Genomic DNA, 24,194 nt, shown 5'->3' with positions numbered 1-24,194 from the left:
CCTTTGGCAGAACCGAGTGGTGGTATTAATGGAATTAAATCTAACTGAATAAGATGTAATAAACGGTGATATTTTATAGAGAGTGACTTAGTCCCATTGGAGTGGAACTTCCATAACTGGAGCAGCTTTCAGCTTGTGGATATCTCCCGGCATCATCGATCTATGCAGTGGGAATTCTGAACTACAGACTCAGGTGAGCAAGAAGGCTGCTTGCTTTACCTCCTACCACTTCCTTTAATTTCTGACTCTCAGCCCCATTCTGATGGGTTGGGAGAACAGTGCACATCAGTCTTTCTGGGCATTTCTCATTCCCTCTCCTTGCTCTCCAACTGGTCATCCTTAACCATTGTCGTCCACAAGGCTTGTGCCGTCCCACAGAAAGCCTGGTCTATGTGGCATTTGGGCGTGGGACCTTCTCAGGCTGCCTTTGTCCCTGTCTGCCTGGACCTGAGGCCAAAAACTAAAAGTACCCACACACAAATGTGGCCTGTAGAGATACAGCATGCTTTTCTTTCCTTTGGACTACACAATGATTTTTTTAAATTAGGACTTTTCACATTCTTAAAAACTTAAACTACCAGTTTCTCTTAAGACCTGGAAGATGGAGGAACTCTGGCCCCATATGTTCTCTGGCATTCATTAGTTGGGGCTTAGTGGCCCATGCCCCCTTCAAAGAGGCTGAGTCCTCCAGCCCATCCTGTTGATAAGACAGCCCGTCTACCAACCCCATATCACTACCCCGCATGTTTGTTTTTCTCATAAGGAAGAAACGGCTTTCTGTACTTGCGGTAGACTGGGTTCTCCTGATGCCAACAGGGACACAGATTCACATGGAAGAAGCAGGAAGTACGCTTGGGGTCAGCACCTGCGAAAGGAACAAGAAAGCCGGGCCACCTTGCAGTCTCTACAGTGGCCTCAGCCAACCTTACAGGGAGCTCTGAAACTGTGATGGCCCCTTTCTTGTGGGGACAGGAGCCAGGCTTTCTGCATTTGAAGCCACCAGGCTTTGGATGTAGCTGCCCTGGAGAGGAACACGACCTTGGCCCAGTGGATCTCTTCAGCTGAGGGCAATTCCTTGCAGCTGGAGAACTGGTCCCTCAGCCTGAGGAGGGATCTGGATGGTGAGTGATGGCATCAGCCATAGCACCCATTGTAGAGCTTTGGGGTTGTGGCGGGATTCACAGGCCAAAGGACTGGTGCAGCACCCTGACTCACTTCTACTACTTTCCAGGTCCCTGTGGACATGTGAGGCAAGCACTCCTCTCTGGGGGTTCTTCCAGAGGCTCAGGAGAGCTGCCCGAGGAGCCAGCAACTTTCGCTCATGCTCCTCCCTCTTCTCTTGGTCTGCCCCTGGCCCACCACCCCTGACGCCCCAGAAACCTTTTCCAGTCTTAAGAAATCTGCCTACTACTCTATTTCTTCCCCTCATCACTACCTCTCAGCCCCTCTGCGAAACCTCTAAGGTCCTGAAACAGAGGCTTTTAGAACACATAGGTAAAAAAGAACTGCTAGTTATTTCTGCCTCCCTCCCTTCCACGAATCTCCCTGAGACAATAAACACAGAGATAGCTACTTGTTAGACTAGGAGGAAAAGAAGTGAGAAACTACAGAGAAATAAGAAAAGCATAAGCAGATGCTGCTGGCTCTCTACTCACCCATACTTGGGCCAGGACTCAGACCAGGCAGCTATGCTTATATGGGAGAACAGAACAGTCTCCAGCAGCCACTCCCTGGCCAGAGTCCAGCAGCGGGAATAGACTTTATTCCCTCTGAGAGGTAGTTTTCCTCCTCTTCACTGCTCTCCCCCATGGCCCTGTCCATCCTCAGGCCCCAGCCTGTATTGCTATTTTCTCCACTAGGCCTTCCTAGCATCACATTATAATTAGGGATCATTCAGAGGCTTTGTCTGCCAGGAGTCATGGGAATGCCAACTGGGGCAGCTGCCGTGGAAAACAGCATGGAGGTTCCTCAAAACATGAAAAATAGAAGTACCACATGATGCAGAAGTTTCCCTTCTGGTGATTTATCAGAAGAAAATGAAAACATGAACTTGAAAAGATATATATCCCTCTGTGTTCATTTACATGTACGTCATTTAGAACAGCCAAGACATGGGAGCAACCTAAGTGTCCGTCAACAGGTGAGCAGATGAGGAAAATGCGGTGTGTGCGCATATATGTTCACACATGTATTAGAATATCATTCAACCACAAAAGAAAAAAGAAATTCTTCCATGTGACAACATGAATAGACCCTGAGGGCATTAATGCTAAGTGAAATCAGTCTGACAAAGATAGACAAATACCATATGATCTCACTTATATGTAGACTCTAAAAAAAGAAAACAAACAAAAAAAAACAAAAAACTGAACTCACAGATACAGACAACAGATTGGTGATGGCCAAGGGAGGGGGTAAATGTAGACAAAATGGGTGAAAGCAGTTTGATCAAATGTACAAATTTCCAGTGCTAAGTCCTAGGGGTGTAACGAAGAGCATAGTGACTGTAGTTAACTAATCATGTGTTGCATATCTGAAAGTTGCTAAGAAAGTAGATCTTAAAATTCTTATCACAGGAAAAGAAAAAAAATGGGTGGTGTACACCTGAAATTAATAGAATGTTATATGTCAATTATATCTCAATAAAAAATAATTAAAAATAAAAGAATGCCAAGTCAGCTCTCTGAGGACATCTGGCTAGTTCACCAACTTGCAGCCCTGTGGTACAGCTTTATCACACTATGCTGCTACCAGAGGTTGGTCACTCCTTCCTATTCTTTTTTTTTCTTTTTTCTTTTTTTTTTTTTTTTTTTTAAGATTTACTGATTCATTTATTTGAGAGAGAACGGGGGGAAAGGAGGAGGGAGAGAGAGAATCTCCCGCAGACTCCCCGCTAAGTACGGAACCTGACATGGAGCTCAATCCCATGACCCTTGAGATCATGACCTGAGCCGAAATCAAGAGTCAGACACTTACTCAACGGAGCCACCCAGGCGCTCCCACTCCTTCCCATTCTTAACCCACTTCCTGATGTGCAGGCCTGTCTGGCTAGTTTACAGTTCTCTTTATCTACCCTAGAGTATTTACACAGAGGAAATGCATGCCTATAATTTATAGAAGGATATGTATTATATAAAATTAACAGTGGTGGCTGATAGCCAAGTCAGGAAATATATGTCCACATTTTTCAGCCACATCTAGACAATTCTGTGGAGATGACAGTTAGTGATCAGCCTGGTTGAGGGGGGAGGAGTGCCCTTCCAGCCTGGATTCTGCAGGCTGTTGTCTGAGTCAGAAACTCTTTGCAGAGGACCCCGACTTGGAGTTCTTAAGACATTTTCATGGACTAGTTTGTGTGAAATGAGCAAAAGCTCAAGAAAAGGCCAAGCCTGGCGAACGGACATAAGGAAGGGGAAGAAGAGCACTGATGCAGTTGGGGTAGGGAAGGCCTTCTAGCAAGCAACCCCAACCCCAGGGATCCAAGGTACCTGGGGCTCAGATAGGACAGACACAGGACACTTAAGGAAGGTGGACAGGTGGAAGAACCACATTTGCTCTTTTCCAAACTCCAAGAACAAAGACGTCCTCCCTGCCTTCAGGAAGCTCTACCAGAACAAGGAACACAGACAACAAGCGCTAATTCCAACAGACTGGGAAGGCCGGACACAAAGGTGGAAGAGTGACAGGCCGTGTTTGGGAGATGCAGGGTGGGATTACAGGATGGTTTTCAGAGAAGGCATCACATGCCATGGGCTTTGGAGGATGAAAATGATTTCACCAAGCAGAGCGCATTTCTTCATGGCTAGGGCCAGAGGGTAACAATGTGCCAAGGACCACTTTCAGAACATCGTCTTTTCATCTCCCCCATACTGGACAGAAGGACTGGAAAGTGGTGGATTGTGCAGGAGTGTCCTTAACAGGATTCTTAATTGTCCACTCTTCTCTAATAAAATAAAACCTGAGACCAGCTCAGGAAAAGTGTGTGCAAACCCAATTTCCACGTGTCTTTGATCTTCTGATGGAGATTGTGCCTGCCAGTTTCCCTTAGAAAATGAAGGCATGGACAGCTCATGAGAAAGACAAAATTGCATTGACTTAGTCAATTTCCGTTTCCCTTCAACTTACCAAATTTATACTAATGGTTATTGGGTGACCCAATTGCTTTGCTCCCTGAATCAATTACCCATGTCATGTTGTTCATGATAAGGGCTGGAAAGTCCATTCCAGAAACACAATTTGAGGACCTACTATTTGTCAGGCATCGTCAGAAAGCAGGAGGGTCCAAGATGAAAAGTGTACTCATCAAAGAACCAAAGTTGCAAGGAAGAGTCACGCACAGACCACCTTCCATGATGGAAATGTGCTGCATGAATAATAAAAACATGAATGTACAAGAGTTGCCCTACTACATGTACAGTGAGCAGAGCCCAGAATTCCTAAATGGGACACACAATAGGCATCATAGGGAAGCGGTGCATGCCCCCCCACTCCTCCTCCAGGGAAACTCCTCAGAACTCTGCCCTCTGCACAAGTTGGACTGTGACCACAAAAATTGTTTTGGGGTATCCACTGTAAAATGCTTTCAGTTCTACTCTACGTTTGAAAGGTTTCATTTAAAAAAAAAAAAATGTGAGAGTGAAGAATGTTCTTCTAAACCAGTGCCTCTCTGGTTTTCATATGCATAAACAGAACGCTGAAAGAACACGGATTCTGATTCAGGGGTAAGGATGGGGCAGCATTTCCACCCAGCTTCCAGGTGACCCTGCTGCTGCTGATCCAGGAACTACAGTTTGAGCAGCAAGGCTTCATGAAGCCTAAAACATAACTTCACGGAGGTATGGGTGTGTTCCAACAGGTCAGCTTAACTCAGTATATTACTGAGAAGGGGTGGCCTGAAGTGGTGAGAAAGGGTGACGCGCCCTTTCCAGGGGACCTGGAGAGCAGGGAGATCTGGGACATGAAATACACTCTCTTTGCACAAGGAAAGAAGGAAAGATAGAGGCAAACCAAGAAACAGACTCTCACCTACAGAGAACAAACCAGAGCGGAGGTGGGCAGGGAATGGCTGTAACAAGTGATGGGGATTAAAGAGGGCACTTGTCACGTTGAGCACCAGGTGACGTACGGAAGTGTGGAGTCACTATACTGCACACCCGAAACTGATATTGTACTGTATGTTAACTGGAATTTAAATTAAAACTTTTTAAAAATACACACTACCTGTAAAAAGGAAAGCGATTCCACCCAGGATCTCAATGCTGGCTGCTCATCAGAATCACTGGGTTATGTTTAAAACTATGATACCTGGACCTGCCCTCAGAGATTATAATTGAACAGACCTGCAGTACCTACACATTGATTTTTTTTTTTTTTCAGTTTTCCAGAGAACTCGAGTGTGCATCACCTAATATGATCATCAGTGTCCTCTGTGGGGTGGTATCACCCATGGGTTTGGAGCTGGTGAGCTGAGAAGTAGATAGCTCTCATGATGAACATTCCCTCAGTTCTGCCTGTGAAGACTACAGTACAGGAGGAACCTGAGATACTGCATTTTCCTAGTAGGGAGACTGGCCTGTGCCACGCCACCCTCAGTCACATCATGAATTATGAGGCAGTGATTCCTTCTACCCTTAGCTTCAGAAGGCTGGCAAAGAACTTGGAAACCATGAAGCACTAGATAGCAGGCAGCCCAAGCTAAGACTCAGAGTGGTTCCGTGACCTCTCCACCATCAAGTCACCAGGGATAGAACACACCAGGAATGGGGAGAAAGTACTGTGTCTCCTAAACCAGGGTTCTCTCCCTCCAGCCTAGAGGGGATCCCATTTTGGCCCTCACATGGAGATCTTGGCAGGCACTCTCCAGAGGAGAAACTGTCCTGCCATGCCCTAACTCACTGGAGCACAGAGAGAAGAGAAGACAAGACAAGGAGTCTGTATGATTTGCTCCTCTAGATCACACCTGCCTAGGAGCACTCATGAACTTGTCTTATCTGTCCCTCCCAGCCAAGGTCTTGAATGGTGGGTCTGGACATGTCCCAAATATACCTAGCTGAAACCTCAGGAGACTCTGTACTGTAAAGGTCAAGAGCACAAGGAGCTGGGGTTTCCATCTCTCAGCAGAGAAACCCACTCTGCCCACCCAAGACTGAGAACCCACCCAGTCAGGGCTCTCCTCCAACTCCTGCCCCTAGGTGCACAGCAGCTTGATTTCATTTGGCCGATCAAGGAACCCTCTGGTCCAAATCCATGTTCTGTTGCAGACAGCAGACTCCATTAGAAGATCAAGATGAATTATTGGTTATTTGCAGCTCTGAAACCCACCAGGCTGAAAATCAGCCATCTCCCTTTGAATAAACTCACAGAGTTCAGTTTCAACATTTCAGGAACTCTGGTCTGCCCTTTTGACCTGCCATATTACCACCTGTGTACTAATGGGGTTTTGCAAACAGAACAAACTTCTAGCCAATAGGCACTGGCCCTCAGTGGGCATATGGCCCAAACCCACAGCTAAAATCAGGGAAGCAACAATATCCAGGGCAAGAAAGTCCCCCTTACTGCCAACCCAAGCATAACTTTTAGCAAATAAGACCACAGCAACATCTTATATAAAACCCAAATCATAAAGAAAGAAACCTGTCTCCAGTGAGGTATCAGAACTTCACAGGGTAATAAAAGCAAGTCTAGTGGGATGGCACCTTCCCTCCACACCCCCAAGGAGAGTGGGAATTGAAGGGGTGGGTGAGCGAATGAGAGAACGAGTGATATCTATTAATCACTGCTCTAGCCCCAGCACCGAGAGTGCCCTTTCATATATGTTACCTCAGGAAATCCTCAGGCAAAGTAGATGTCCTAATCCCCCAGATAAGGTACAGGGAGGCTAAACAGCCTGCTCAAGGTCACAAAGTGGCAGGGATGAAAAGCCCAGGGCAGTTGAGAAGTACGGGACGCGTTAAGGGCTCCCCTTGGGAGTGGGGGGCACATCAGAAGCCTGCAAAGGTTGAGAGTTCGAGGGGAGCCACAGGAGCACAGGTCAGGGCCAGGGGTCATCTGGGGGAGCATGGTGGAGTGTCAAGAAGGGAAAAAGGGGGCCGTGGGGGATTGTAGTGCGTCCAGTGGTGGGAGGCGTATGGGGAGTGTGGTGGGGTAGGGAGCGTAGGGTGGGGGCTGGGAGTGCATCGGGATGTGTGGAACCATGTCACAGCAGACGGAAGGCACACGTCGTCCACGTTTTCCCACTAAAGGCCGCCCCACTGCAGTACAGACTCCCGCCAGCTGGTACTTGTAGTGTGAGGAGTATCCAAGGGCAGATCAGCTAGACACTGACGCCATCTAGTGTTAGAAGCACTTTAATGTCCACTTTCCCAAAACTTGCAAAACTTGCAAAACTGAAAGTCACAAACTTTCAGAGGCAGTCTGGAACCCTGGAGCTCAAAGGAGATTTGCCCTTAGGCAGGCCAGACGTGGGCCAAGAACTGGGTCTTCTAGGGCCCACCCAGAGCCACCTGGTTGTTGGCTGTGGGGGGAGGGGAGAGACTGCAACACAGAACACAGCCACCTTCACCAGCAAGGTACGTGCAGTTGGACTGCTGGGCTCCCCTGGTTACCTGCCATGCTTACCCTCTCCCTCACTAAAAATTTATCCACGGGTTGCTTGAAAATCTTTAAAAGAACTCCTTGAAAAGGTCTGTTCTTGGTTTTTTTTTTTTTTAAGATTTTATTTATTTATTTGACAGAGATCACAAGTAGGCAGAGAGGCAGGCAGAGAGAGAGGGGGGAAGCAGTCTCCACCAAGCAGATAGCCCAATGAGGAGCTCTATCCCAGGACCCTGAGATCATGACCTGAGCTGAAGGGAGAGGCTTTAACCCACTGAGCCACCCAAGTGCCCCAAAAAGTTATCTTTTAAATAGAATTTAAAAGAAAATAAAACTCCCTACAGCCTCACAACTGACAAACCCCAACTGTAATTGACCAACTAATGCTTCAGCAAGAAGACTGCTCCTGTGGACTCAGAAAAGCAGAATGTATGCAAATCGTGCCCAGTTCCTGGAAGTCCTAACCCCACCCCCTTTATCTCTTATTCTGGAGAGAGGATGAAGAAACAAGTGTGTAAGGTTGCTACTATTATACAGATACCTGCACTTGTGCCCACTTACAAAGCAAGTAAATACCCCATAAGCTCTGGTCCTTTAGCACTAAGGACGGGTTGCTCTTGGGCCAACTCATGGCTGAGTGTGTGGCCTACAGGTGCCTAGATCCGTGCCCTGTGGCTCTGTCCTATAACAAAGAGTTTCAAGTAACAGGTTCTGGGGACTTGTGTTAGAAGCAGTGGTCTGACATTTACTTTCTTAGGAAAGTAAACTGTGATTCCCACTTGGTTGGCATACCACTTCTTCTATGGGAAGAGACAGCTTGAACTCAGGAAAAGAAGCAAGGCTTTGCCATTATGAGCCACTGTTGGGGTTGGAGAGACTGGAGCACTCTCTCCCCAGGCTTGCCTCCTGGGCTAACCCTCTTGTCTTCCTGGATCTCACTTGCCAGGGCTCCTGTTCGCCCAAGCATCTTGTAATAACATTCAGTCAAAACAGAACCCTCCATTTAAACCATTGTGTGGCTTTCAGTTTACCTTGGGATAGAAAGTGAAGTCATCCACAAGGTCCTGCCTGGTCTGGCCCTTTCCCACCTCCCAGCTCTTCGCACACACCACACCCCAGTTGCTCTCTGCTCTCCAGCTTCACCCATCTTCTGCCTTCTCTCAGGCCCTAGTTCTTGCCTCTCCACGGTCACTGCACATTCCTCACCCCTGCCTGGAAGGTTCTTGAGGAAACCCTCTCTGACCTCCTTGACTGACCAGGTCTCCGTGTCAGAGGTTTTTTGGGTACCTTTGTGGTACATGTTCTAATTTGACCCATGTCTCTCTCACCAGCAAGACAGTAAGCTCCGTGTTGGATTTTGTTCATCTTATACCCCACAGGGGCTATGGCATTCCATAATATTAATGGTGAAAACAACGACCATTAGCCACCTACTTGAGCTGGGCATTGCGGAAATGCTCTCACCTCTTCATCTCAGAACAACTCCATGAGGCATACTAGCCTCACAACACAGATGAAGATAGTGAGGCTCAGGAGGGTAAACAAGTTACCTCACAGTTGTTAAGTAAAGGAGCTGGGATTTGAACCCAGGGACTTTTGATTGTAAAGCCCATATTCAACCAATACTCTATATATCTGACAATTATAGCTCTCTCTCTCTCTCTCTCTCACACACACACACACACACAGTCATACACCATGCTTCTACCATCTCTTCGTCATCTTTGTTCCATCCCCACCCACTCTGCATAACTCATGGCTGACCCAGAGCACAGATTCAATAAATGCTGCTTGTTGAAACCTGGTCTGGCAATCTGAAGTCAATGTTCCTTCTGCAAAGCCACAAGTGCAGGATTGCCACTGAAAATCATTTAAGGGACACATTCAGTCAGCATTGGTCAGATCCCCCATCCCGGGCATTTCCTCATGACCAGGTATTAGATAAAGACTGAATGACCCAAAACATTATTTGCCAAATAATGTATTGGCGAACAATATTCCTAAGGATATCAATAAGCACAAAAAATGGGTTCTATCAGCCAAGTGGGGAAGGTGTGCATTAAACAGAGTTCCACAGACTCCCTGGTGGTAAAATTTCATAGTCTTTCATGAGCTAATGTGTACTGACAGTCCCCAAAAGCAGTTGGGGTAGACACTTTTTCTTCAAACAACTCGGGTGCCCAGAACCTTCTTTTCAGGGAGCCTACACTGGCTAGAGTTCCAGGGAAATGCTTTGAACATCCACTAACCCATGGTACAATTCTCCTCTTCACTTTGTCGGTGAAGCTGTGGAGGCTGTGACATCTTCAGTGCCGCACTGGTGTCTTGTACTTGGCAGTGGCCAATCTAATAAATACTCAAGATTCAGTAATGCTTAGCTACAGGGACTCTATCACTTGCCAGCTTTAAAGTCTGGTATATTTCAGCCAGAAACTCACATGGCAACTGCTTCTCTTGCCTCCCTTCTTGGCAGTGGCTCTCAACTTTCTTGATTTACATATGATCCCCATTAGGTGCAAAAGCCCCATGGCTTCCTCTCCCAGGTACCTTGGCCATCAACACTTCAGTGGAAGGTAATGAGAATAGGGAGTCTGCTCAAATGAAGCATGGGGGAGGAAATACTAAGATAATATCTATTTTTTTAAGGAAATAATAGAACAGATCTGCCAAATGACTATGGTAGAAAGAAGCCTCTCTCCTGGTTGACTGAGGGTCTCAAAGGCTCCTCTGACCTTGTTCCCACTGAGGGAAGAATTCAAGGCAAGACTCTGACAGCACCATCCATTAATTCAACACACATTTCATTAGGGGATGAGTATTTTTACATTGCTAACATTGTTCAAAGCCCACCTTTTCTCTCTTTCAATAGATAATTTTAAGAACTATGTGCAAGGAGCTGTTGAGTTGATTGTTTTCCATACCTGATTTTGGAGAGCTTTGAAAGAATTCAATACAATTTGGAGAATAAAGAGAACTTCCAGCCAAGAAGTAAGACTATTTCTAAGGAGGGCCTGTGAATTGTTTGGAGCTCAGGATGTACCTTTTGGAGGAAGTCTCAGGCTGCTGATAATAATAAATAATAATAATGATAGATATTGGAAATAGTCATTGAGTGTTTATGTTTCTGGCTTTTTACAAAGCACTTAGTACTCATTTTCTCACTCCAGCCCTGCACAATACTGCTGTGAGTTTTTACAATGGCCATCTCTGTTTTCCAGGGGGAAGAAACTGAGGCTTGAGGAGATGCAGTAACTTATTTTGGGTCCATATTTGGTAAGTGGCGGAACAGGGACTACAGCCCAGCCCCAGCACAGAGCCACGCCAGCAAAAGGCTGTGCAACTGCAAGGCTGTGCTGACATATGGCAGAAATCTGCACAATCATAATTGCAGCATCTGTTACAAGGAAATAATAGCATTTAGTAAAGGCCTCTTTTTTATAGTGAACATTAAGGATTTAAGAAAAGAAGCCGTGGTTCAAGAAATTGGTTTTCTACCAAAGATTTCTTAGTACACCGTTTGCATTTCCCAATTCCTGATCCCTACCACCCTTGGCAGCTTTCATTCCGGCACTTCATGGTCTATCTCAGGAAACTCGAGTACAAGCCAGATACAAGCCGACTGGCCAAAGGAGTGCAGGGCAGCTCTGCTCTCCACACTCACAACCAGGTTCCTGCAGCCATAATGGGAGGAAAGGACATCACCTCTATCTGCACAGCCTGAGCAAACCAGGGGACAAATCAACCAATTAACGGATTCAAACTAACTGATAACCAAATGGTCAATCCAAATTATTCAAAGAACACTGCAACAGAAAAATAAACAGGAAACATGAAAGGTAATCCACAAAAAAGTAAACACAAATGGCCATAAGCTAGGAATTACTGAGATACCAATAACAATGAAGTTCACTGGGCCATTACATTTACAATGTTTGGATTGGTTTGGTTTGGTTTTTTTTTAAACATGGCAGTATTTCTGAGGATCCATGGGAAAGGCGCTCCCATTTTCTGCCAGTGAATGGTGCTACAACTACTCTGTGCAGCAACTGGAAATGTGCACTAAACACCCTTAGAAAGTGCATATCCTTTGCTTAGCAACTCCACTTCAAGGATTCTATCCTGAGGAAATAAAAAGGGATGTACCATAAGATCAGCTACAAGCAATGTGTCCTGTATGACCCCATTTTTTGTAGAAAAAACAAAACAAAACAAAAATGTATATATATGTATATATATAAAGAATTTATATACATAGACACACACATCTTTAAGACTATGTCTAGGAGAATATAAACCAAATTATAAATTATGGTTATCACTAGATTGCAAAATAAGGACTGGTTTTATATGCCCTATTTTTGTATTCAATGAATATGTATTAATACTATAATATTTTAGGTGGTATTATATATATACTTTTAGATTATATGTGTATGTATAGATATAGATATAGATATAGATATAGATATAGATATAATATACATATAGATATATAATTCAAGCCAATGAACCCACTCTGCATTTTTTTGCAGGGCCAGGGGGTGGGGATGATTTATCCGGACCAGTGGTCTCCAGAATAGGTCATGTGCACGCCGGGGCGTACAGAAGATGTTACACTGAGATGTGGGGAGAAAATATGAGAGCTTCTATTTATATTTTATTTTTCATCAAAAAATAAGAAAGAGGTTAAGTGTTAGGAACACTTAATGACCTAGCTGACACTGGTCCCTTACTGGGTCCACAGGTGAGCCTGGAGTGAGTAACATGTGACCTGAGGGAGTCCCAAAGGAGACCGGACTCCCGGGGCCTAGGCCTCACCTACTTCCTCCCTTGCCTTCAGTGCCTCATGCTGGGCCTCAGTTGACACATGCCCAGGGACTGATTCACGACTCTGGTATTCAGATTCAATGAAACCGGCCTTCAGGAAATAGGCAAGTAGCTTTAAAAGAGTCCTGCCAAGAAACGGCAGTTGCAGACGATAATGACAATATTGCAAGCACAGCAAACGGCAAAAGAAAGCTCTCTGTGACACTTGTGCTCCCCGTGAGAGCAAGTCCTGGGCCACGTTATTAGATAAAAGTAATGACAATCTAATCAGATCTGACAAGAAGTCAGCCAGAAGGAGCCAGAGCATCCTGGGAGGTGGAGGTGATGTTTTAACGATGACAAGGATAAGGGAGACAGAAACCGAGTCCCAGCTTGGAGGACTGTGGATATTGTGTGAAAAAGCGAAGTGCACAACAGGGAGCAATCATCATCAACTGCGGTAAAACAGGAGGGAGATACTATCTGTACTGGCAGGTCCGCGTGTTGAAAAACGACCCTGGAAGGATAAACCAGACACAAACAGTAGCTGTAACTTGCTTCAAAGAGCGAGACCTGAGGAGACTGGCAGGGAGGGGAGGAGACATTTCAGGCTTTTACAAGTTATGAGGTTTACACCATATGAATGTGTTACCCCCTCAAAAAGGTAAAATATTTTAATTCCCTTTTTCCTTAGGCCCTTCCCGAACATTTCTGAATATTCTACAAAAAGCCTTCTACTCTTAGACTCTGCCCTACTGGTTTATGAGAGCTGGTTTAAAAGCTGTGAGAGCTGGTTAGATTTGCCTCGTTCCTAACACTTGCTGATTTTCCTCCAAAAATCTATTCCTTGGAACATTTCTGAATGTGGCAAAGGAAAGAAAGGGAGGGAGAAGGGGAGGAAGGGAGAGGAGAGATGATCTGAATGGGTGCCACCTGCCTTCAATCCAGGGAGACACCAACCTGTTCCCCCCAGAACCTATTCCATCTCCTCCACATTCCCCCACCATCTGTAACAAACTTTTGCCTCTATTTGATAGAAATTGTGCCACTGCCTTCTTTTGTGGTTGAGTTCTAGCTTTAGAGCATTGTGGTCTGAAAATATGCAGGGAATGATCCCAATCTTTTGATACCGGTTGAGTCCTGATTTAGGACCGAGGATGTGATCTATTCTGGAGAATGTTCCATGTGCACTAGAGAAGAATGTGTATTCTGTTGCTTTGGGATGAAATGTTCTGAATATATCTGTGATGTCCATCTGGTCCAGTGTGTCGTTTAAGGCCTTTATTTCCTTGCTGATCTTTTGCTTGGATGACCTGTCCATTTCAGTGAGGGGAGTGTTAAAGTCCCCTACTATTATTGTATTGTTGTTGATGTGTTTCTTTGATTTTGTTATTAATTGGTTTATATAGTTGGCTGCTCCCACGTTGGGGGCATAGATATTTAAAATTGTTAAATCTTCTTGTTGGACAGACCCTTTGAGTATGATATAGTGTCCTTCCTCATCTCTTATTATAGTCTTTGGCTTAAAATCTAATTGATCTGATATAAGGATTGCCACTCCTGCTTTCTTCTGATGTCCATTAGCATGGTAAATTCTTTTCCACCCCCTCACTTTAAATCTGGAGGTGTCTTCGGGCTTAAAATGAGTTTCTTGGAGGCAACATATAGATGGGTTTTGTTTTTTTATCCATTCTGATACCCTGTGTCTTTTGACAGGGGCATTTAGCCCATTCACATTCAGGGTAACTATTGAGAGATATGAATTTAGTGCCATTGTATTGCCTGTAAGGTGACTGTTATTGTATATGGTCTCTGTTCCTTTCTGATCTACCACTTGTAGGCTCTCTCTTTGCTTAGAGGACCCCTTTCAATATTTCCTGTAGAGCTGGTTTGGTATTTGCAAATTCTTTCAGTTGTTGTTTGTCCTGGAAGCTTTTAATCTCTCCTTCTATTTTCAATGATAGCCTAGCTGGATATAGTATTCTGGGCTGCATGTTTTTCTCGTTTAGTGCTCTAAAAATATCATGCCAGCTCTTTCTGGCCTGCCAAGTTTCTGTGGATAAGTCAGCTGCCAATCTAATATTTTTACCATTGTATGTTACAGACTTCTTTTCCCGGGCTGCTTTCAGGATTTTCTCTTTGTCACTGAGAGTTGTAAATTTTACTATTAGGTGACGGGGTGTGGGCCTATTCTTATTGATTTTGAGGGGCGTTCTCTGAACCTCCTGAATTTTGATGCTCGTTCCCTTTGCCATATTGGGGAAATTCTCCCCAATAATTCTCTCCAGTATACCTTCTGCTCCCCTCTCTCTTTCTTCTTCTTCTGGAATCCCAATTATTCTAATGTTGTTTCGTCTTATGGTGTCACTTATCTCTCGAATTCTCCCCTCGTGGTCCAGTAGCTGTCCCTCTTTTGCTCAGCTTCTTTATTCTCTGTCATTTGGTCTTCTATATCACTAATTCTTTCTTCTGCCTCATTTATCCTAGCAGTGAGAGCCTCCATTTTTGATTGCCACTGCCTTCTGAATGGCACACAGGTCACTGGGTTAGAAATACTACCCTTGTACAACAGAGCCCATCCCAACCCTCCTGGGAATATCCAATTGACTAAATAGGCAAGCCACAACCATCCACTCAGACAATGGCTTTAACACTGTCCTAGGAAGTGGTTTAAAAAGAAATTATATTGAGACTAAAAGTCTTACAAAATCCCCAGGCAACTTCTGGTTTCGGGTCCAGCACATGAAAGCCTTGTCATTACTTGCCAAAGCAGGGCTACTCCCCTCACCTCTGAAGGATTTCCAAGGGTCTTCAGGAAATTCTAAAGAGCTCAATAAGTCCAGAACCCACAGAACTCGGGTCAGGTGTTCTAAATGTTACACATTAAAACTCAAAAAGAGATCCTCAATACCACCATCCTCTTTGTCCTTCTAAGGGAATATTGTGATTTTCTCTTTTTTTAAATGTACACCTCGATCTCTTTTCCATGTCTATTTTGCCATTTTTATTGTGGCTGACAGTGTTCTTTAAAAGGTATAAATACCTTAAATATTCCAAGGTATATTTAAAAGTCTTTCCAAGAATGGCTTTTACAAGGACCCACCTTTCCTGTGGATTCCAAAGCAGTTCCTGGAAGGAAGAAAATCCCCCAGGTTGACCTGTTAAGAACTGAGTGTACTTGACATCACTAGTTATCAAGGAAATCAAATAAAACCCACAATGAGATACCACGTCATACCCACTAGGATGGTCATAATCAAGTATATGGACAGTAACATGTTGGTGAGGATGTGGAGAAACTGGAAACCCTGTACATTGCAGGTGGGAATGAAAAATGGTGTAGCCACTGTGGAAAACAGTTTGACATCTCCTCAAAGAGCTACACATAAAATTACCATGTGTGCAATTCTACTCCTGGGTAGATATCCAAAAGAATGGAAAACAGTTATTCAAGGAAAAACTTGTACTTAGAAGTTCACTCATCACTATTCACAATCACCAAAAGGTAGAAATTACCCAAATGTTCGTCGACAGATAGATGGATAATCAAAGTGTTGTATGGCCATGTGGTGGAATATTATTCAGCCATGAAAAGGTATGAAGTGCTCAGACGTGCGGCAACATAGATGAACTCTGAAAGCAGTAAGTGAAAGAAACAAGACACAAAAAGACTCATATTTTATGATTCCATGTATATGAAATACAAAAGGTGAATCCAAAAAAATCAGTGGCTACAAGAGATGGGGTACTTGGGCAAGTGGGGAATGACTGCTTGATGGGTATGGGGTTTCTCTTTGAGGTGGTGAAAAAGTTTTGAAACTATCTAGTGGTGATGGTTGCACAACTCTGGAAATACACTAAACGCCATGGAATTGTAGGCTTTAACATGGTTAATTTTATATTACATGATTATTTTGATTAAAAAATCCTAAGGGGTGTTGGTCCCCATCCTATGGCTTGTGGTCTCCTCATTTCCTCTCCATGTAGATCATGGGTAAATGACAAATTAAGCCACAAAAGCGTATGCCTGTGCTCTTATTTCCATGCCAGTTCTCACTTGTGCCCAGGAGCAAGACTGGCCAGTTACTCTGCCCTACCTAAACTTTACCCCCTTCCTATTCTAGTACTTCACAGACACTGCTGATGATTCTGCTAGGTAATACTAATTTCACTGAGCACCTCCTATTTCCAGAGTCACTAAGCTAAGTACTTAGCGTGTATTAGCTCATGTAATCCTCCCAACAAGGCCATAAAGTGGGATCATCATTGTCCCCACTGTACACTTGATGGAACAGGGGAGGACTTTCCCTAGGCACCTGGGCAGTGGCAACACTGGGCCAGGAACGCAGATGGCAATGTTTCCAAAGTCATGATATAAATCTATTCTCTAAGATGTGAATACTGTTCCCCAAAAAATAAAGTGAGAATTTCTATTAATATAATAAAGGCTCTGAAAATAATCTTTCAGGAAAGAAATTTTGAATGTGTTTTTCCCAATGTTTTCCAAAAATAGTGACTACAGAGCTCATTCTCTCTCTCTTACCCCTCCTTCTCCTCCTCCCTCTCTTCATCTCTCTCATTCAGAGAACTTCTCTTAACATCCTAGGGGACATTCATGTTTCTGGGACCAGAGAGTGGAAAATGCTGCATCAGAAGGGTGAATGGTCAAACCAGAGAGGCCTCTCCAGCTAAATAATGTCAAAGAAAACCCCAGTCATGACACTGACTATAACAGTAAGGCAGGCTTTATTGGAGACCACTGAGCTGGGTTTAGGGACCACAGCAATGGCTTCTGAAGAACAGGAGAGAGATTGGGTCCAACTCCAAACCTGATAAGGAAAAGTGAGAACATATGGCCAAGGAGCCAGTTGGGGGTAAGTTGGGTAGAAATTTACTAAGAGGAGACATCAGGGGTTGGGGAGGTCCTGGCTAAACCTGGACCTAGCAGGATTTTTGCTGAAGGCAGGCCGAGGTGATCAGACATCACCCAGACGACAGTGGAGGAAAAGGAACCAGATCAGATATCGAGGGTGGAGACTCTGGCTAACCCCACTTAGCAGGATTCTTGCAAAAACTGGATGAAGCAGGATGGACCCAGAGGCCCAAAAGTCAAGTCCTCATTGGGAAGAGGGCTCAGAGGAGCCTGGCTGAAGTTTGATCAAGGAGAGACTCTGTCAACAAGCCAGCTGCTGAACTCCTATGCCAGACTCTGAAAAAAAAAAAAAATAACAGGGCAAAATGCAGAAAGACAGACTAGGAGGCTGGAGAGGAGCAGGATGAACCAAAGAAGATGTTATAATCAGGGCTTCCCACAGGGATTCTCAGCCCTGAAACACATGGAAATCCCCTGTAGAACATAAAAACAAGCAAAGAAACCACCTCTGCCCGCCTTCCGAGGATCTGAGTCTGGATAGAGCTCAGGCATCTGTGCGCGTGTCAGTCTCCCCAGGTGAGTCTAGAGTGCAGGTGGGGTGGCTGCTTACTGTGCCAGGCTGGGTCTCCCTCCCAATGAGGGTCACAGACCTTCCCCCAGGAAGATACCCTTATAGGCTGCAGTTTTCTTGAAGAAAAGCTGTCCTTGGCAGCTCTGACCTCAAGAAGTTAAGACCCTGACAAGGGCCAGGACGAGGAAGGAAGGAGGAAGCAGCATCTCTCCCATCTTCACTGGAGCCAGAGCCATTAAGCAGAAAGGGCTTCCTCTCCCCCGGAATTTCCACGCTCACCATCAAAAGCCAGAAACAGATGAGTGATTACAGTTCCTTATAATCAAGCCATTTCTTAAGGCCTCCCTTTCATTGATTTCCTAAATAAATGGATTTTGGGGGAGATGGATTTATTGCCAATCAATCCTGTCAGCCCTCCATATCATAAATGTGTATTTACTTTTACAAAGTACTTCCTGTGTTCTGGTTTTGGGATGTGGCTTGAGATATGTGCATCCTGGAGACGTTAAGAAATTCCATTTTATTTTGTTGTTTGCCTCCAGGCTTTCTGGGTGCCCATTTCCCTGGTATCTTTGCCTTTACATTAATGGTTTTCAAAGGGTTCCCCAGGACCATCACCACCAGCAGCAGCAGGGAGCATGTGAGAAATGCAGTTTCCTGGGCTTCATCCCGGTCTTCTGAATCAGAAACCCTGGAGCATGGAGCAGCAATCTGTATTTTGACAAGGCCTTCAGGCCATTCAGAGGCACAGTAAGACTGCTTTCAATTATTGTGCTTACTACCCCAAAAGCCCACACTTTGCAGGAAACAGTCTGTGTCTTTAAGCTCATCCCTTAGATTTCTAGGCTTCAGTTTAATCAGACATGCAGGGGATCTATCGAGCACCCACAAGGGCTGGACTTGGAAAACTTACAACACCCCAATGAGGCTTGACTTCATTTTAAGATGGAACATCAAGGCCTAGAGAGTCAAACCACAGTGAAGGTCTCAGCTGGTGAAGATCAGAGCTGGGTCTCAAACTCATCTACCTGCAGCCAAAGCAGCAACACCCGGGAGCCCCGCCCAGCCTCCAGCTCCAGAGTATCCTAGCTCCCAAGGCGGGCCTGTCTACAGGAAGATGGCCAACCGCAGATCCTCTAGTTCTTTAAAACACCTGATCCCGGCCGAATGGAGGGGAAGTAGGGTGCTCGCAGCAGCTGAATCTGTTCAGAGGAAAGATATTACAACAAACCCACCCCTGTTCTCTGTTAAATAGCAAGCACCCTTTCCCTGGAAAAGACACTAACATGCATTTAATTTATGCTTCCTGAGCACCCAATGCTCTGCAGAGTCTAGGAATAAGTATAGAGAACGAGGCAAAGGTCCCTGACCAATGGTGACAAGGGCTTGCCCCCGGTCAGCCCTTGGCCCAGCCATGGTACAAAACAAGTTCATGTCATCATCATGCTAGCCTATTAGTTAGGGAACTGAGACTTTGAATGAGATCAGGTATTTGTGGTGCACAAGAATGGTGAACCCTGAGGGGCCTGAAGGGCAGGGGCGAAGGTGCATTCATAGTTTGCAAAGAAAGAATGGGATTCCAAGTAGCAAGTACAGGTACCTAGGCCTTTGCCCCACTCTGACCCATGAATTTCCTGGCGGTGGAACTGTGAAAACAGAACAGTTTCTGAAGGCTTCAGAAGGGAGAAAGGTGCTCAAATAGTTCTGGTTTGCAGAAGAGGACTTGCCCTATCCCACTCCCCTCCTGGCCCCAGAGCCTTGAACTACAAATATGCTAACAGAAGTCACCTACCCTCAGGTTGCATCACAGGCATCTGTCCTTCCTTCTGGGCAGAAGGCCCTTTCTCTCCAGCAGGCCTACACACCAGCAACCTGAGCCCCACCTCTCCTACCACCCCATCCTCTGGGGTTCACATCCCAGGCTGCCTTGGCCTCCCAGAGCAGAGGAAGCCCCAAAAGATCACAGAGCCATCTCCAGGGGGAGAGGCGGTGGGCAGTGAGAGCTGAGGGGCACACGCTTTCGGAGGTCCAGCACACAACCCATCTTCAACAGATTTCGTTCCACTTTTGGGGTGACAGTTATGGAGTACTCCTGAAGATGTCATGTTTAATGGAAGCAAATTCAGTCTTTGCTGCTTCATTCCACGAGACACATAATACAATTTTAGGGGTGTGGAAGCATATGCATTACGATCAGAACCACAAACCAGCCCAGAGCTTGAATGGATGCCAGGAGACCAGCCCCCATCTAGGAGGGCAGGGAGATCATAGGGAGAAGCTCTTAGGTTCAGTCTTGGGCTTTCGTTATGGGATAGATTCCTCGGAGTCCACTGTGTGACTGGCACCACCAGACCCCCTCCTTCACTTGCTCCTTAGTGCATACTAATCAGAACTGGAAAGCAAAGACCAGGAGCCTGTTCGAGAACATCTATGGAAGGGAAGGTTTGGTGGATCTGGTGGCTTGTCCTGGTGGTCTACCAGCTCAAACCTCATGGTGGAGAAGAGGCTGCCGGACCACTACCACAGTAGCCGAAGGGATCTAGGGGATGGCACGTGGTGAGGATTCCTGAGTCCAGCCAGAGTTGTAGATCTGGCCCTGGGTAGAGTGACACAAGTGTCCTTTTACTTCACCATAGTTCACTCAGCTGTATATTTATGTTTTATGCAGTGGAATGTTTACCATATTTCATAATTTTTTTGAAACATAGCTTTAAAAAAAAAAAAGCCATCCTGAGCATTTCCACTTTAATCACAATATTGCTGCCAAGGCCTCCTGAAAATAATGCGATGCATGAGTCAGGAAATGTCTGTGAAAGGGAAATGTCACTCTTTAGGCACCATAAGACAGAGGAATTTGATTTCATTCTGTGGGTAGTGGCCGATGGGAGATATACCCCTTCTAGAGTACAGGAGCCCATGTCTCCAGGTTCAGAGGGATGCGGAGCGGCAGACAGCCTGGAGGAGGGGCCTCACGGCACCCGCTTGGGAGGCCAGGCTGTTGAGTGTTGGCACTGGGCTGAGAGATGCAGGACCGCCATGTTGGCAGCTGCTGAAAGAAGGAGCCGCCAGGGGCCCCCCACAGGAGCCCGCCTCCCTGATCTCTGCTACCATCGCTGCAGATTATGTGAGGTAAAATGTGTTTTTATAAAGCCTCTCCCAACTTTTCATTAGCTTGCTTTTTTCTTAACGAGAAAACTAATCAGGAGGAACCACAAGAAAGCCCCAGCTGGATTTGAGCTCTTTCCAGTGTGGCCAAATGTGGCTGAACTCAGACCAAATAAAGATGTTTACTGACAGCCTAATAAACAAATGGGCCCCTTTGGATGTAACCTTGATGAATGGAGCATCCAGGTGTTTTCAATAATGGCAATAAGCACTACAACTCAAAGTATTTCTGATTCAAGTATAATGCATTATTAGGCCATTAGAGGCTGAGCACGGAGGACCATTTGGACACAGCCCTATCAATAATGCTGCTTCCCAGCCTGCATTTAGGCCCAGGGAATTAGTCATCCTGATATTCTATTTAATAAAAACCTCAAGAAGAAGCATCAAAAATCACATTACATTTTAACAGGGTTACAGCAGCCCAGGAGAACCACAAGTTTAATTTTCATAAGAGCATTCATTCCTCAATTATGTCAGACATGAAAATGTAAATGGCAAATTTAATGCTAACAATATCCCTCAAAGCACATTGGCAGGTAAAGGCACAATTATGTTGAGTAGCTGCTGGCTGCATATCAAGCAGCCCCCAAAGTGAGACTTGGGGTGCAGAGAGGAGGAGGGATTCAGGCTACTTAGCTGGAAGAGTTCCAGCCCCTTGGGTGGGGGAGGGGAGGGAACACTTACGAGTCTTAGGGACATGGGCTCCCTTGCACCCACTCATGGCATTTCTACTGGGTGCCAAAAGCCCAGTTCATTCAATGGCAGCAGTCAAAAGATGCCAATGAAGGCATTCCAGGGCCTAAAAGTGAAAAGAACTCCCAGGGGATGACCAGGAATTGCATGGAGTATTTGAGATGGGCATCTGTATTTTCAACAAAAGCCCATGTTCGAGATTCCACTTCCTTCAGAAGACTAGACCACTTCTCTGGCCAAGAGAGTAATACAAAGAAAGGATTATTATTTCTACTTTTAATGGAAGCCACTGACATCAGCTGTCAAAGAATCTCACTGCCTTTTTCTAGAAAGAAAATTGCCTCTGCAAGATGTCCATGATATACTGATAAATTTTTAAAAAGGAATAATCTATAGCAAGAAAAAACCAGATATGAATTGTGGAGGTATATGCATAGGAAATCATCTGGAAGATTATACACCAAATTAAAGGTATCTAATGAGCATGCATTACTTTTGTAAGCAAAAATAATAATATCAAAGATTTTTTTAAGACATACTCCATTAGAGAAGGTCCATTCATGGATAGAGCCCTCTCTCCAGTGACAAGCAGTTATACGATTTCTTCTGAGTTTCTCTGTGTCTGTAATTAAATCAGAATCATAAACCACAGGAGCAGAAAGAAGGTTCAGATGCAATCTGGTCTTGTCCTTCCCCTCACTTGGAGAAAGCTGAGACCCAGAGAGTTTCATTCAGTCCATAAGGATTTGCCAAGAGTTCAAAATGTGCCAGGCAGGACTCAAGGCTCTGGGCTTCTCTCTAGGGCTTCTATCTGCTTGGAGCAGATACACCACCGATAACTGGATCCCATGGAACCTGATACATGACAGCAAATTTTACCATTCTTTCCCTTTGGGGAATTTTCTTGGAAGTTTGCCTTTCTAAAGACCTACTCAAATGTTTTTATTTCAAGTAATGTAATGAGTCACTGTTAGAAATATTCTTTGTTTTTTTCACATGAGAAAGATTTTATAAAGATATTTTAAAAATTTTTTTCAGAGTGTATTATTTTGTGTGTGAAAGGCCCAACAAGGAAAATGTAAGAAGGCACAAACTTTAACTGGATGCCAACAAACTTTGAACGGCCCAGGTAAGAAGAAATAAGGGTCCATGCTAGGGCTGTAACTGAAAAGTATGATGCAACAGAACAAATGAAAGAGATACTTAGGAGGTAAAACCTTCAGAATGTATCAACTGAGTGGATGTGGGGATGAAAGGGGGAAGAATCAAGGATAAATGTGGGAAGATACAGCTTTAGAAGCTAGGGAATGGTGATGTCTCCAATACCTAGGAAAAACAAGAGAGTCGTTTGGTTAGGGTGGGGTAGGGAATTAATTTATCTTTAGGCAGACTGAGTTTGAGAAACCTTTGCTACATTTGAGGAAAAATTCTGATGGACACAGAGTCTGGAGTTCCAGAGAAAATTCTACTTGGAGACACAGATTTGTAATAGGACTCCATCATAGGACAGTGGTGAACACTGTGATAATGAATGAGTGTTTTGGCCTAGGCAGAAAGTGAATGAGAAGCAAAAGTAGTTACCATTCTCTAGTAAGGAACAAAAATGTTAAAGCCTTACGCAAAATAAGAAGAACTGATATAGGTAACAGGGAAGGAATAGAGAAGTAGTAAAACACCAGGACAGTGATAAATTACAAACACAACAGAGCAGTTTCTGGGGAAAAGCCGATGAGTCATGCTTCTCTAGCCAGGGGAGGTCTCCTGGACAATACGTGGCATGAGAAATGGGAGAGGTGTCAAATTTCATAAAAGGTAATGGAGCCTCATGTCCAAAAAGGTAATGGAGCCTCAGCTGCCTTGGCCACATCCGCCTTCTCTCTGCCAGCAGTGAGTATCTGCCACATGCTAAGTATCTTGATTCTTGGGTCCTTTCTCTATGCCCAGCAGCAAAAGAACAGAGGAGATTAAAATCAACTAGATCCTACCTGTCAGCCAGGAAGAATATTCTAAGATAAAGAATCATACGTTGTCTCCATGTGGTGGACCAGAAGGCAACACAGGCAGGGCTGGCCAAGAATCTGACTCATGACAGTAAACCAGTGGGGACGTTTTAACTAGACGTTTGACTCTGGGATCTTGTCACGTAAGCACCTCCCCTTTCCTCCTGGAGCCTTCATGACCATATATGACTGCTAAAGAGCACGGTGAGAGAAGAGAGGGGTTAAGAATGAGGAAATGACACAGTATAATAGCCAAGTTCAAGGATGGCAAACCCCTGGTACTGGGCTGGGAGAGTAACTTCATTCCCTCTAGCTTCATGTTTCCACATGAGGGCCATGACTGACTCTCTTGGCCACTCCTAGCCCCTGTGGAAGAGGAGTGAACTACCAGACTGTCTAACTGGAAGCAAACACTTGTCTGAGGATGCACCTGTGTCCCCAAAAGCCTGTAGAAATCCCCACCAACAGAAGGCATTACTGCTTTTGTGGG

General features: G+C 45.0%; 1 long non-coding RNA gene across 5 annotated transcripts in view; it reads right to left on the bottom strand.

Annotated features, from left to right (window-relative positions):
• Positions 1 to 23,779, bottom strand: part of LOC309844951 — a 108,052-nt gene extending 84,273 nt beyond the window's left edge. For 4 of the 5 annotated variants that reach the window (XR_014300969.1, XR_014300970.1, XR_014300971.1 and 1 more), the window contains exon 1: positions 23,690 to 23,779. This is a non-coding gene — a long non-coding RNA (uncharacterized lncRNA). The remainder of the gene's footprint in view (positions 1 to 23,689) is intronic. The other variant, XR_014300973.1, reaches the window with a different exon arrangement.
• Between the last annotated feature and the right edge of the window lie 415 nt (positions 23,780 to 24,194).

The sequence above is a fragment of the Mustela nivalis genome, assembly GCF_964662115.1.
Source record: "Mustela nivalis genome assembly, chromosome: 12".
Lineage (NCBI taxonomy): Eukaryota > Metazoa > Chordata > Mammalia > Carnivora > Mustelidae > Mustela > Mustela nivalis.
Note: the sequence above shows the minus strand (reverse complement) of the source record. Positions and strands in the feature narration are given on the sequence as shown.